This window comes from Myiozetetes cayanensis, unplaced genomic scaffold (assembly GCF_022539395.1).
Source record: "Myiozetetes cayanensis isolate MyiCay16 unplaced genomic scaffold, myiCay2020 scf23, whole genome shotgun sequence".
Taxonomy (NCBI): domain Eukaryota; kingdom Metazoa; phylum Chordata; class Aves; order Passeriformes; family Tyrannidae; genus Myiozetetes; species Myiozetetes cayanensis.
In genome coordinates this window covers 9,837,674-9,851,365 of record NW_026087445.1, presented here as the reverse complement: position 1 = coordinate 9,851,365, position 13,692 = coordinate 9,837,674, and the positions used below count along the sequence as shown (strand labels likewise).

Sequence of the window (13,692 nt, the reverse complement as noted above, 5' to 3'; positions counted from 1 at the left end):
GAAACCATTCTAATATCTTGGTGGTTTTTTTCTTCCTCGTCTTTTTTTAACTACCAAGGAAATTTGCATGAAAATGGAATCATTGTTTCTGAAGAGTTCCATCTGCTCCTGCTGCTTATTCTGGAGCTGAAGTCATAATCCTCCGCTTGTGAAATTTCCCATTGAAGAGATTTTTGGCTTGTTATAGTTTGAGCACAAAATTTCAGAACAGAGGAAATATAGATGCTTCACCTAGAGAAAAAATAAAAAAGAAAAAGCCTTGAGATGACATCAGAACTGCCAGTGCATGTGCAGTCAATACACTGTAATTCCATAGGGACTGAGAGTAGGAAATAGGACAGTATGAGAGGTGTGAGGGGTTTGGGGTGGGAAAATGCATTTCCTCACAGCGTCAGAGCTTTGGCTGGGGGTAGTGAAGGAATTGTAATTTTCTGGGAGGCTCAGTACATTAGGATTCCTTTTGGTGGAAGGTAAAGGGAGGATTGGTTCAGGGCAATAGGAATGCTCAGACTGGCCAGAAATGAACCAAGTCCCTGTAAAAGAGCTTTGACCAGAATGGAACTGCCAGGCTTCTTCCAGGGAGGATCCATGAGATGGATATTCATGTAGCTGCTGTCATAGCCCTTTGCCTACTTCAGAGGAATATTCTGCAAACAAGAGCAGGATTTTGTTGTTGTAATTCCTTCTCTTCCTGGCATTTACGTGTTTACATTGATGTGCAATGCCGAATGCTCGTGTGTGCCTGCGTGTAAATGCTGGACACATCCTTGCAGCGGAAGCAGTAGGAAGCGGAGAATCCCATGGGCTGGGAGGTGACACTTGTCCTGCTTGGACCTCTGTCGCTATGCAGAAATGCAGCGGGAAAGTGGGTCAGGGCTGGCACAGCGGCAGGACCCCGCGCTGGGCACGGATCGCGTGCGGGGCCGCCGCGCCTGCATCCCGAAGATATTCCGGGAGAATTAGTGACCTCCTTTCGCATCCTCATTTACGGGATTGTTTCCCGCACCGCGTGCGGGGTTTGTGAAGAACACTGCATATGTATGAACCAGGAGGTAACACAGAGTTATGCTCGGGAAAAGCAATTCCTCTCCAACATTTGGTGTTTTCTCTATTAATTAAATCGTGGAGTGCACGTGTGCCCCTGCGTGCAGCGCCCGTGCTCGGGGACTGCCTTGTTAACCCTTCCCAGTATTGGCAGTTTCCAGAAGAGCTCCTCTCCTCCATCACTGCAGACTGAATTCACACACCCCTCCTGCTCATCTCCTGCACTCCTGGGTTATCTCCTTCCCCATGTGATGGCCATCACGGTGCATTCCTCCTCCTCTGGAGCAGTGCCATGTGCACACTGCTCTGGAACTCCAGCAGTAGGAGGTGGGTCATAGAATCATAGAACAGCTTGGGTTGGAAGGGACCTTAAAGATCATCTAATTCCGCCCCCATTGCCACAGGCAGGGATGCCACCCGCTAGACAGGGTCAAGGGGTCAACAGGTTCCATCCTCCTGAGCCCGGTCCCCTGGCCAGACACTCCCTGGGCTGCCCCTGTGCATCCCTCCCTGGCTTGTTTTCACTTCTCCCTGGCTGTTGGCTGCTGAACTCTCACTTTGTGAAGTCTCTCCATGTATTATCCCTTCATAGGAACTGGCTCCTGGAGATGTTAGTCCACAGCTCTGTCTGCAGTCAAGCATAACCATTAAGAGTTATTGAACTTCATATACAAATCAGAGGTATAATTTACCCCGTTAGGGACAAAGGATGGCTGATACCAGCAGATCAGCTTCACGTGCAGCCATGCTCTGTGAGCTCCACAGGAAACACACTTAGCTGAACACAGGCGTAATTACTGCAGCTTCCTACCTCTGTTTTCTTGCTGTTCTGCATCACCACAGTGCTCAAGTAACAGTGATTTAGGAAAGCCTGGACATCTAATCCTCACCCCAATCAGTCTCTTGCTCCCTTGTTACCAGCTTCTTTATCTCCTCCATCTTCTCTCCTATCTATCCCTGGCCTTAAGAGCCTTTTAGAGAGGTAATTTTGGTCTGCTGCTCTGGTAAAGCCTGGACTCATGCAGGTGAGGCACTGCTCAGCTGCTCCCTGGGTCCAGGTTGGGCTGGGAGAGCCTGTCCTGCTCTGCCTAAAGGCCAGCTTTTATCCAGGGACTCCCATGGAATGCACAGTTCTCACCATCTACCAGCTGTGCTGGCCTCTGCCACGGGGGCTTTCGGAGGTTTGTCTGGACCTGGGGAGAAGACACTGGATATGAGGCACCAACCTCCCAGCTCAAGGCACAAACCCCGATATCCCAAAAACTTCATGAGGTGGGCACAGATTGCAATAGTAGATATTGGCAGAGGATAATGGGCTGCATTGTGTGGATATTGAATGCTTTCAGAGGAGAAGATGTTAATGGGCTTCAAGGATAAAGAAATACCAGCAAATTTATATGTAGATACCATTCTGAAAAATGTAACATCACTTCTCTGAGGGGAAAGCCTGTGCAAAAGTTTGTTATCAGCCTTGGTACCTTCATTTTTGAGGAAGGGTCCCTTTCCCTTATCTGACAACCACAGGAAAGCAGGCATTTTTCAGATCTGTTGTGTGTGTCAGGTCAGTTTGTCTTTGTTTTGTGCTGCAGGTGAGACTGTGAGCTCTGCTGGTGTCACAGGTGGGGCTGGGGCTTTGCTGTCTGTCCTCCAGAGCTGCCCACAGAACTGTGTGTGAGCTGCACCAGCATGTACATAGATGTTTCTGTTACTGCTGCATATAGCTCCTTTGTTTTCTCCTTTTAAATTAACTTCATGCTTTATTTCTGTGTGCAGAAACACAGCGACTCACATGTATGACCCGAGCACAAATTCTGCACAGCTACAGCAAAGTTCCAAATGAGACTAGAAATTACATGTAGCTCTGTGATTTAATTTTCTCTGACATATTGAGTCTATGTTTTAGCCTACAGAACTCCACAGCTGTGCCCTAATTCTCTTTTCCTTGTGATCTCAACATCGCTGCCTTTTAAGGCATTGCTATTCTTGGATCTCAGCAGGACACCATGTTAGACTGTCACCCTGCTCGCTGTATTGCCAGTGCAGAAAGCAGCTTCTCCCTGGACTTGCAGAGAGTCTGTGCAAGGAAAACTTTGGAGCAATTCAGTGGGTGCATGAGACTAGATGAGAGTGCTTTATATCCTACACGACAGTACATCCTGAGGTGGGGGTGTAGGGGTTCCTCTGTGATTGCAGTCTGAGGGCAGAAGGGAAATGTTTATATTCTGTTACAAATAACAAATGATAATGTAATTAGGCATCGAGAAGACTCACACAGGAAAAGCTGGATGTCTTGTTTGCTTTAAAGAAGAGGGTTACTGCCTGTTGGGTATTTATGTTCTGTTTTGTTAAGTGACATTTGTATCTCTAGAATTTATAAGTGTAATTCCTGATTTAACCAAATATTGACTGTTTGTAATCCCGGTGTGGCCCTTATCTAACATCTTACAATTGCTGCTGTAGACATAGTTCAAGCACAGTTTGCTAAATTTGGCGTAGGAACTTGCTGGATGTGATTTAGGCTGTTCTGACACACGGTGTGGCACCTCACCGTGAGATCTGTGGATCTGAGCATCGAGGGTGTCTCCTGTGAGTAGCAAAGGCTGTTTTCGGGAGTACGTGTGCTGCAGTCATCACAGCACAGCACACAGAGCCCCGTAGTTTCTGCTGATAAGATGCCTGGTGATGAGCACTGGGAGTTTTCTATTTGCCTTGTTTCCAAGATATATGATAAAAACCCTAATGCAGATTTTAATTTTTAACTTTTAAAAATCGCGTGGGCTTATCTCGGGTGAGCAACACGAACATATCATACCATTGGAATGTCAGAAATTTAATGTAGAAATCCAGGCGCTGTTGTTGGGGCAGATCATTTCAATTTCAAATCTGAATCTTACATGTTTCCTGTAAAACCATCTCACATTTCTTACAGCACCTCGTGCTGCAGAGGATCCCTCCGGCTAAACCCACTGCGCTGCATTGTGGGAGGATTTATGGAAATGGTCGGCAGCCAGTGAGGCCGGGAGAGCCGGGAAGGGAGCTCTGTCTGTCTGTCTGTCTGTCCATCTCACACAGAGTGCTGTGAGAGGAACGGGGAGAGCTTGTTTGGTTTAGCTAATCTGCCATTTTCACATTCCCAAAGCCCGGAGAAGCAGGGCGCTCGCGGGGGTTCCGTGAGGTTCCAGCGTTTCTCTGGAGCTGCGGTGGGAGCAGTGGTGAGACCGGTTGTTCCCACAGAGAGCAGCTCGGGACAGGCTTAATGAGGGGAAATCAACCCCCCTAATTCGGGGGCCGGTGTCAGTCACGGGGAAAGGTGGATTCCTCCAGCAGGCAATTTAGAGGCATCTGTTAAGGACTAATCACAGTCCTAACGTGGGTGTCCTCCTAGCACGAGGTTCCTGCACAAGGAATTAAGTCCCTGACTTTGCCAGCAGCTGCTCTGGAGATGCTGTTCCATGCCAGTGTGCAGAGGAGCTTGGAGCCTCTTCACTCATGAGGCATGAAATTTGGAAATCTCTACGGCCTCGGTTCCAGGTCTGGTGTCTGCTGGTTTTGGTCCCCTATAAACTCACCGTGTCAGTAGTTGCTGTGGGCATGACCCACTCCTGCAAGGTCAGTATTGTTGAAAAGGCATTCCTTCAGCTGTGCTCCAGCACAGCAGCATCTCACACTCCTGCTTTTCCAGCAGCCTGCTCTGGTCCTGGATCCACGAGTCCCTTCTCTGTTGAGATGCCTTAATGAGGCTGAGGTTTGTGGTCAGGACTGCTGACAGGAAAGAGAAAGGGGAAAATAAAAATGAGCATAGGAAAGTGTTGTGAGAAGAGCTTTACACAGCATTCATGGGATTTAATGTCCTGAGGACACAGAGGAATTCAAAGAAATACAATCTCTATGACAAATCATAGAATTGTTGCATTGCATTTAATGTATTTTAATTGACTCTGGTTTTGTCCCCCGTTGGTTTTATAGTGCTGTCATCTGGAAGACAAAGTGTAGAGCTGTGCTTTCCCAGCAGAGCTGTGCCTGTGTCTGCACTGGTTGGATCTAGAAGACCAGACTTGGTGTGAACTGGATAATTACCCTGTAAATGAACCAGAGCAAATGTAGGTTTGAGAAGTCTCTTCTAATGTGAGTAAAATATTGACTAGCTACCAATTAAGTTAGCGTGAGGCTGGATCATGTGGAAAATAGCATGTGAAGATGTAGTTAGACTGTGTTGTGAGACGTGTGTACATCGGGATCAACGTGATACCCAAAAAATCAGTTCCACCATGTGGAATAAGTTCTTGACTCCAAAGCAGACACTTGGCACAGAGCAGATCCTCTGCTGCTTCAGCCAGGGAAGTAGCTGGTAATTAGAGGTTCATCTTCTGTGAATCACCACAAAAGAAAATGAGGGCACAGTTTTTGAATGGGCTTGATGAAAACAGAGGGATATTGGAATTAGAGATTCATGGTTTCTTCTCTGGGTTTGGAGAAGAGTGTGATTTGTCACGGGCTGCATTGTTGGTGCATCCTGCCTACTCCTCTTCCTGTCTGCTCAGTTTGTCTCGAGGTTGTTTGGGTTTGTTTGTGCAGGATGACCACTTTTCTCATTTCTCCTGCTTTCCTCCCCATTTGTGAAATTAAAGGAAATTCCTTAGGACACAGAAGACCCTGTTTATCTTCGAGCAGCTTCCCTATGTAGAACAGTTTTATGACTATAGGAGTTCCATCCTGAAAATGTGCTGCATTTTCCATCCTGAAAATGTGCATGCAATCCTGGGGGCTTGTGTTGTGAGCAGCCAGTTGTAGCTGTTACCACCATGCACTAGCTTTCCAGCTCAAGTACATTATCTTATTACCATGGATTTAAATATTTGATTTACAAAATGTTGCTGCCTGATACTCCAGCAGTATCATATAAGACACATCACAATAGATACTGAGTTTAAAGATTGTTTTAAATGGCTTTAATACAGGCAGAGGTCAGAAAAGGCAAGATAACAGCAGAAGAGGCTATGTCAAAAAGTAATTAGAGCAGGACAAATGGATTGTGCAGGCATGTCGAAGGCTGTTATTTCTGTAGGCAGTGAGTAGGAAAGGTGTTAATGTAATGTGACAGATCTGGAGCAAAAATGAGGGTGCAGGGAAAACAAATAGGAGCTGACCAATGGAATGGTTTAAATTATGAGGTTTGCTTTAACATAATTTGATTACACATGAAAGAAATGTTTAGTGTAGTTTCTTTGAAAACCTAATTGTCTTAAATACTGCATGTTCGATTCAGCCTTTACACCCAGAGCAGCCGTCCCTGCACTGGGGCAGCCTCGCTCCCTGTCAGGAACAGGCATGGGAATACTTTGTCCTCTGTGGCTTCATGAACGAGAGGAAGATGGAAGATTTTTTTCCTCTAGTGTTAGTCTAATAAAATTGGCTCTTCTTTGAGTCATGTACATCTTAATTTGGGACCTCGTGCTGTCTGGGGTGGGTGATATCTGGGCCTCGGAGCAGCTGGTAGAGGTGATGTGTGAATTATCTGGTTTATCAGAAGGAAAGGATGAGAATCAGGTTTAGGAGAAGGAATACAGGGAGGTAAAAGGTATTTTTTCAGAATTCAGCTCTTGCCCTGTTCAGAAGTGGGAGCACTATTAGTAGGAGGGGGGAGCAGAGTGGAAGTGCCCAAATTTCCAGGCTCCTGCAGAGGACTGGATGGAATACAAAGATTTAACTTCCCAAGGACTGTCCTCCTCTGCAGTGTTGTGCTGAAATCACACGACCTGCTGTGCACATCAGGAATCGACTTTGCAGCCAGGACAACCTGTATAGCTCATGGCAACATTTCCCTCACATCTGCAATAGCAGAAACAAAATTATGAAAGCATTTTTCTTGAGGAGCCACCACTGCAGCTCTGAGCTGGGCCCTTCACATTATGGCTGGACAGCGAAAGGGGATGACAAACCATGGACCCTCATCCCCCTAAAACACGGCCAGGTGTGTCACTGGGCCACCTTGATGTGCTGGTTGCCTTTCCTTTCTGCTTTGAAGCCCTCTAGAAAGGAAGTTGAATTTACATAAGGATTTTTTGAGTGTGGGGTTTCTCCTGCCCTGTTGTCCCATGCCACTTTCTCTTCCCTCAGTTGCCCTTGCCATTCTAACAAAAATATTTTCCACAGATTTTGACATTTCACAGTTTTATTTAAACATGACATCATCTCAAGAAGTAATTGTGGTTTATAGGGAGTTATAGTGAGATATGTTTTAGGTGGTAAGTCAGTCGGTCTCCAAGCTGGGATGTTGGCAGGGGTTCTTACAGAAGCTGAGAGTTGGGGTGATGAGGGTTTTTTTGAGAGCAATGTGCTGTTTTCTGCATGGATGTATTCTTGGCCAGCTACCTGGGAACAAAGGGGAAGTCTGGGGGTATTGTCAGGGTGTACCAGATGGTTCCTCTGTATTTTATTCCCATGTTTGTAAATTCTGGAAGGACATTTCTGATCAGCTTTTCCTTTTCTTGTTAAAAAAAAAAAAAAAAAGGATTACAAAGTTTAACAAGTTAAATGGAATACTCAAAGAAGACTGAGGGGGAGGAAAGGACTTTTTAAATACCTACTTCTAATGAGAGAAGAGCTAATTGCAGTAAAAATAAAACCCAGGTGCCAGCCCGTGAGCAGGACCCATTTGTGTCTCGGTCCTTTGTGGCCCCCCAGGAGGTGAGGATGCTGCTGAGCTGTTTGGGGCAGTGCTGGGGCCAGGAGTGCTCTGGCCCCAAAGCTGAGGCCAGAGCTGGTGTGGTGACAGCAAGATCTGATGCTGAGATGGGGGTTCCTATGGATCCTGCGCTCGGCTCTGCCGGCAGCCCTTGGCAGAGCCCGGTCTGCGATGTGCCCAGTCCGGTGTGACTCTCAGGGTGTCCTGTGCAGGGCTAGGACTTGGACTCGATGATCCTTGTGGGTCCCTTCCAACGCAGCGTTCTGTGGTTCCGTGGTTGTGGGTGGCGCTCCGGGGTCCCCGCGGCCCGGCCGTGTCCACTGGTCGGATGCTGCCCTCTCCTGTCCAGCTCCTGTCCAGCTCCTGTCCTCATCCTGTCCAGCTCCTGTCCACATCCTGTCCAGCTCCTGTCCTCATCCAGTCCAGCCCGTCTGGCCGCGGGAGCGGCGGGGGCAGCGCTGGCTCTTCCACGGCACCATCACCCGGGGAAGGGGCAGCAGGTGCACAGGGGCTGAGCCCCTGCCTGGGGGTGGGGACTGGGGGCCCATCTCCCGTGAGCCCACAGGAACCCTTCAGCTCAGCATGTGTGTTAAACCTGCTGTAAAGCCCAAGGATGAGGACCTGTCGATGTTTCCTCCCTTTCCATAGAATCCAGGTGTTTCTCTGTACCTGGTGACAGCCCTGCCACACCAAGGATGCTCTGCGTGTGCTCGGCATCGCGGCCCCATCCCACCTGTCCCCACGTCTCTCCACAGAGTAACGAGGTGCCACCTCCCTATTCCACACACGGAGTCTGAGAAGCATGGAGCAGCCAGGTTGTTCCCAAACAGGATTTGCTCCAGCTCCTAATGATCCAAAGCGGCTCCTGAGCCTCTGTGGTCACAGCAGTGTGTTGGTGCAGGTACAGGATCTACATCTGTAGTTCTGAAGGGTTTTTTTCCTCATTTTGCCATCTGACCTGAAATTTGAGGAAACATCCTTACTGTTTGTTTGTTTGGTTTTTCCCTGGGGATACAAAAGATACTGTGATTTGTAAATAGTGCTCAGAACTATAATAATTACAGTGATAATAACAAAGTTGGTCTGTTGTTGATATTGTTAAAAAACACCAGCAATTGCAGCAGGCCACTGTAGCTGTGTGAATCCAGTTTGTCTAAGTCAGCTGTAAAATCATCTTTTGGCTTTTCAGTTCATCACTTTAATGCACAAAACTTTTTCCACCTCTTCAAACCCAGGAGAGGCTCTCTGCCTTCTACCCTATGGGCCTCTCCTCATTTCCTACATCCTGCTAAACGTAATTTTCTGCACAGGTTTGGGATGAGAAGTTTTTGACTTGTTTGTGCCCACATTGATTGATGGGTGCACTGGTTCTCTGGGTGGGATGTGCTGGGACAAAGCCCTGCTCTGCACCCGGTGTTTGCTTGATGGATTCAGTGCCTGAATATCAGCCTGTGGGAGAAAGAACTGACCACAGGAGGACAGGATGGGGGTGTAAGGGTTGGATCCTGCCCTGGGCCCACTGTTGCCCTGGCTATGCAGTGCTTGTTTCTGATCATAATATTCCAGGAACACCTAAATAACAGTTTTTGCAATAAATTTCAGGTCCCTATCATTAGATTATGTTATATGCACTGGTCTCTCATCTGATTTTAGGCATTTTCTACGTAGTTGTATAAAATCTTCATTGGAGTCCTCAGTTATTTCACCATCATCCTCTTCTTGCTCAAATTCAGGCAAGGCCTGGAAGGTCCTGTCTGCGTAGATCTCTGAAAGTTTATCTTCAAAGTATAATGCAACTGCGGGGCTGTCGTTGGCAAGGGGGACCCAGCCCAAGGACTTCCCCGTGTTTTCCAGAATGATCTGACACTGTGTGACCTGATTTGGTTACTGGGAGTTACAGGAGATGTGCTCCCAGAATGGATGGAGTCATCCCATAGGAAGGGAATGGAGCTCAATTGCCTGCTCATAGAAATGTAAAGCTTCTCCCTTTGCAATTCTCCTTTCTTGTACTTTCCCGCTAAGGCAGTAAAACCATATACTTCCCATGCCTACAATCCCATTTGTTTTCCTTTTTTCCTCTGAAGGCGACCTCTCTGAGGAGCCCTTAACCTCCCCCTGCCTTTTCCTCTGTCACACAGAGCTGCTCTCCGCTGTTTGTCACCCACCAAGGGAGGTGCAATGAAACGCTTCTTGCAGCCGCTCAATAGACTGGGACGGCAAATTCGGTAGCCAGGAGAATAAAAATATAACAAACCAGACAACCCTGGAAACTGATAGGAGGATTCTATTTACACAATGACCTATCAAAGTAGTAAGAAAGAGGAAATTGCTTAATTTTATGTGCACCAAGTGACCACCTTCAGCAGAATTATTAACTCCACGCTCCTGGTGCGTTTAATGCTGGGGAGCAGAGGAATTACATGATCTGTTGTTAAACCATTATCACAGGCCATCAGGTGGATATTCATTGTCATTCCATGCAGTTCCTTCCACAGCTTCTCTAAGAAATTTTATATATATTTTTTTAAATTTTTTCTGAAATACCTGCATACACAGAGAGAGGGGAATAGATTTTTGGGGGAAAGTAAGTGCTCTGTTTACCTGCAGCCAGTTCTCTCACTGCAGTGGCTGGAAGTGATAACATCCACAGCACTGATGCTGCTGAGGTGTGTTAATCAGAGTTTATATAATTTATTCAGCTACATTTGCAAACCAGGCTGGTTCTGGTGCAGGGGGTCTTGTTCCTGGCATGCGGCCATTCCTGCGCCTGCCGAATCGCGCGGGCTCAGGCGGTTGGTGTTGCACAGCAGAGGTGCTGCCAGTGGCATCATTTGTTGATAAAATGAAAACAAAGCCAGGAGTTGAGTATTTCCTTAGGATCTATTTGTTGCTTGAAATCAAATCCACTTTGTTGTAGTTTGGTCCGTGGCCAGCTCGGTGGTGTGGGGGCAGCTCGGGGTTTGTCGCCTTCAGCGCTGAGATGTGCTGGGTTTTGTTATCCACAGCCTGGACTTTGTTCGTACCACAAAGGGGCCGATGGCTCAAACTGCAGGGACACAACAGAGCCCTGATTGTCATGAAAATGGGCAAAGCCTTCACTGGAGCCCAGGGAATTATGAAACGGTGGCTGTGGGTGGGAGAGCAAGAGTGAGGAAGGGCTGCCCCTGTCCTGGGGCCACGTGGCCCTGCCAGCCCTGCTCTGCCCAAATTTGGGGTTTTCATCCAAGCTTTTACGGATTGGCTGTGGTAAGTAATGGTACTGGCAGAAAGTGTCTTGGGAGACCTGCACTGGCCTGGCCTGGTACTGTTCAGCCCATTTTGGCACTGGCTCGTGATGCCAGTTAAGCTCTGTATTTCTGAAAAAACATCTCTTAAGAATTCCTTCTCTTTGGAAGGGCAGCCTCACAGCACATGCTGTGAGAGGGGCAGCACCTCTTCTTGCTTCCCATGCCCATCCCTCATGGCTTTAACATCAGTTCAAATCCCTTGCAGGCAGCAGTGCCACTTGCCTGTTTTTTTGCAATGGTTTTGGCTTTTACTGTTCAGAATTGGTGTCATTCTAAAATTTTAGGCCTTGGTTGAAGTAGCATCAGCTTTTTCTGTCTGGCATGGGAATTGGCTGATTCAGGCCAAAATAAGAACCAGCCACTCTCTTTTTCCTTTGCCCAGACTTGCTGCAAGGCTGTTTGGGTCAGACAAGGCAATTCATCTTTTCTACCTCTTTGCCTGCCCTCTGCCCATTTCCAGTTTGGCCTCTGATTTTAGAGAATAGTTCCAGATCTCTGCAATTATTTTCTGCCCTTGGGGATTTATTATGGAGAAACTCTGATGTGTATTTAATGCAAGTTTTGAGTAATTTGGAAGATTTGGGTTGTTAGGGCAATCATCCCTTTTCCCAGCCAGGTTTTGTCTGTAATTGCGGTTTCAGAATTAGGAGGGGTTTTTTGGTTGTTTGTGGTTTTGGTGGGTTGTTTTGGTGTATCTCTGTTTTGAGCCCCAACAGCAGTTGTGGGAGCAACTTTGTGTTATCCTGAGATTCAGTTTGCTTTATTTCAGCCCGCTGTGTCCACATCATACTGTGGCGTTACAAAATACGCGCTCTGCATTCTGGTCACACTTCTCCGAGGGGTGCCAGGAGCCAGCGGAGGGCTCGCATGGGATGAAGAATGCAGAGCATTGGGAGCAGCACAATTGCAAACAGCTGTGTCAATAGTGCAGCCAGGGCTGGCTTACCTTGGCCATGCGCTGCGAGGGCGGCGGCACCGGCTCCTCGCACAGCCTGGCCTCGGGAACTGCCACGGTGAAGAGGAGAGGTCAGTCCAGGGAGCGTGTCACGGACTGACACGGCAACTGCACACATTTACACCATCAGCAAACCAGAGTCTGGCCTGGTGCAAGGCAGGGTAGCAACAGCCTGCTCCTGCAAATGCACCTGCTGTGCAGAAATGCTGGGTTAAAACAGGATTAGGAGTAGAGAGAGTCATGAAAGGGTTGAGTTTGGGATTGGGGTTGGGGTTGGCAGGGACCTCTGAGACCGTGTGGCCGGACCCCTGCCCGGGTGGTGTCAGCCAGAGCAGGGTGCCTGGACTGCCAGGAGGACACCACTGAGCTCTTCCCTGCATGCACATGAGGTTATTTGCATTGCTGGATGTCACCAGAAAGCAATAAAATTTCAGGCTCGGGAAGAAGTGAAATATGACCTCTTTTGTTGCCTCTGTGCCTTGTTTATTCTAAGTCAGCCATTTCTGAGAGCACATTTAAACCCTGCAGTCCTCAGGATGAGGAACAGAGCAGACTGTGGCTTCTGAGGAGAGCCAGTTTTGAGACATCCAGACATCTGGAGGACAGGTTGGATGGGGCATCAGCAGAAATGCTTTCGGGCATTCCCTTAAATGCCGCAGTGTGGTGAGCATTTGTTTGGGCTTGGTCAAACACAGCTGAGCACCAGGACAGTTTATCAGGCACCTCATGTCTGCAGCCCTAAGGACACCTGAACTGCACTGTAGCCCACTCCATGTTCACAGCAGCTCTGGTTGTGCCCTGGGAGTGCTCTGCCAGGCATGGGCACGGGAAGGGGTTTGCTCAAGAGCAGCACAGTGCCGTCTTGCCCACACTGGCCTGAGAGTGGCTGTGACGGTTGGTGGTAGGTGGGTCAGTCAGTGGTTCAGCCACTGTGTCAGTGTGTAGGTCTGTTGGTCTGTCAGTCTGGTGGTCTGTAGATCTGTCTGTCAGTGGGTCTGTCGGTCAGTCAGTCAGTCAGTGGTTCAGTCGGTGTGTCAGTTGGTGTGTAGGTCTGTCTGTCAGCCGGTTGGTCTGTCAGCCGGTCGGTCTGTGTGTCAGTCTGTCGGTCTGTTAGCCAGTTGGTGTGTCAGTCGGTCTGTCTGTCGGCCAGACGGTCGGTGTATCAGTCGGTCAGCCTGTGTGTCAGCCGGTCAGTCTGTCAGTTGGCCGGCCGGTCTGTGTGTCAGCCGGTCTGTCTGTCAGCCGGTCGGTCTGTCCGTCAGCCGGCTGGTTGGTGCGTCAGTCAGTTGGTCTGTTAGCCAATCGGTCTGTCTGTCAGCCGGCCGGCCGGTCGGTGTGTCAGTCGGTCTGTCTGTCAGTCGGTCTGTCCATCAGCTGGCCGGTCGGTGTGTCAGTCGGTCGGTCGGTGTGTCAGTCTGTCGGTCTGTTAGCCGGTCAGTCTGTCTGTCAGCCGGCCGGCCGGTCGGAGTGTCAGTCGGTCGGTGTGTCGGTCGGTCTGTCCGTCAGCCGGCCGGTCGGTGTGTCAGTCGGTAGGTGTGTCAGCCGGTCGGTGTGTCGGTCGGTCTGTCCGTCAGCCGGCCGGTCGGTGTGTCAGTTGGTCGGTGTGTCAGTCGGTCGGTGTGTCGGTCGGTCGGTGTGTCAGTCGGTCTGTCCGTCAGCCGGCCGGTCGGTGTGTCAGTCGGTCGGTGTGTCAGTCGGTCGGTGTGTCAGTCGGTCTGTCC

At 48.8% G+C, this 13,692-nt stretch overlaps 1 protein-coding gene across 2 annotated transcripts in view; it reads left to right on the top strand.

Moving 5' to 3' along the window:
* The window catches only part of NR6A1 (nuclear receptor subfamily 6 group A member 1), a 75,687-nt gene that overhangs the window by 35,835 nt on the left and 26,160 nt on the right, over nucleotides 1-13,692 (top strand). The gene's annotated exons all lie outside the window — the stretch shown is intronic.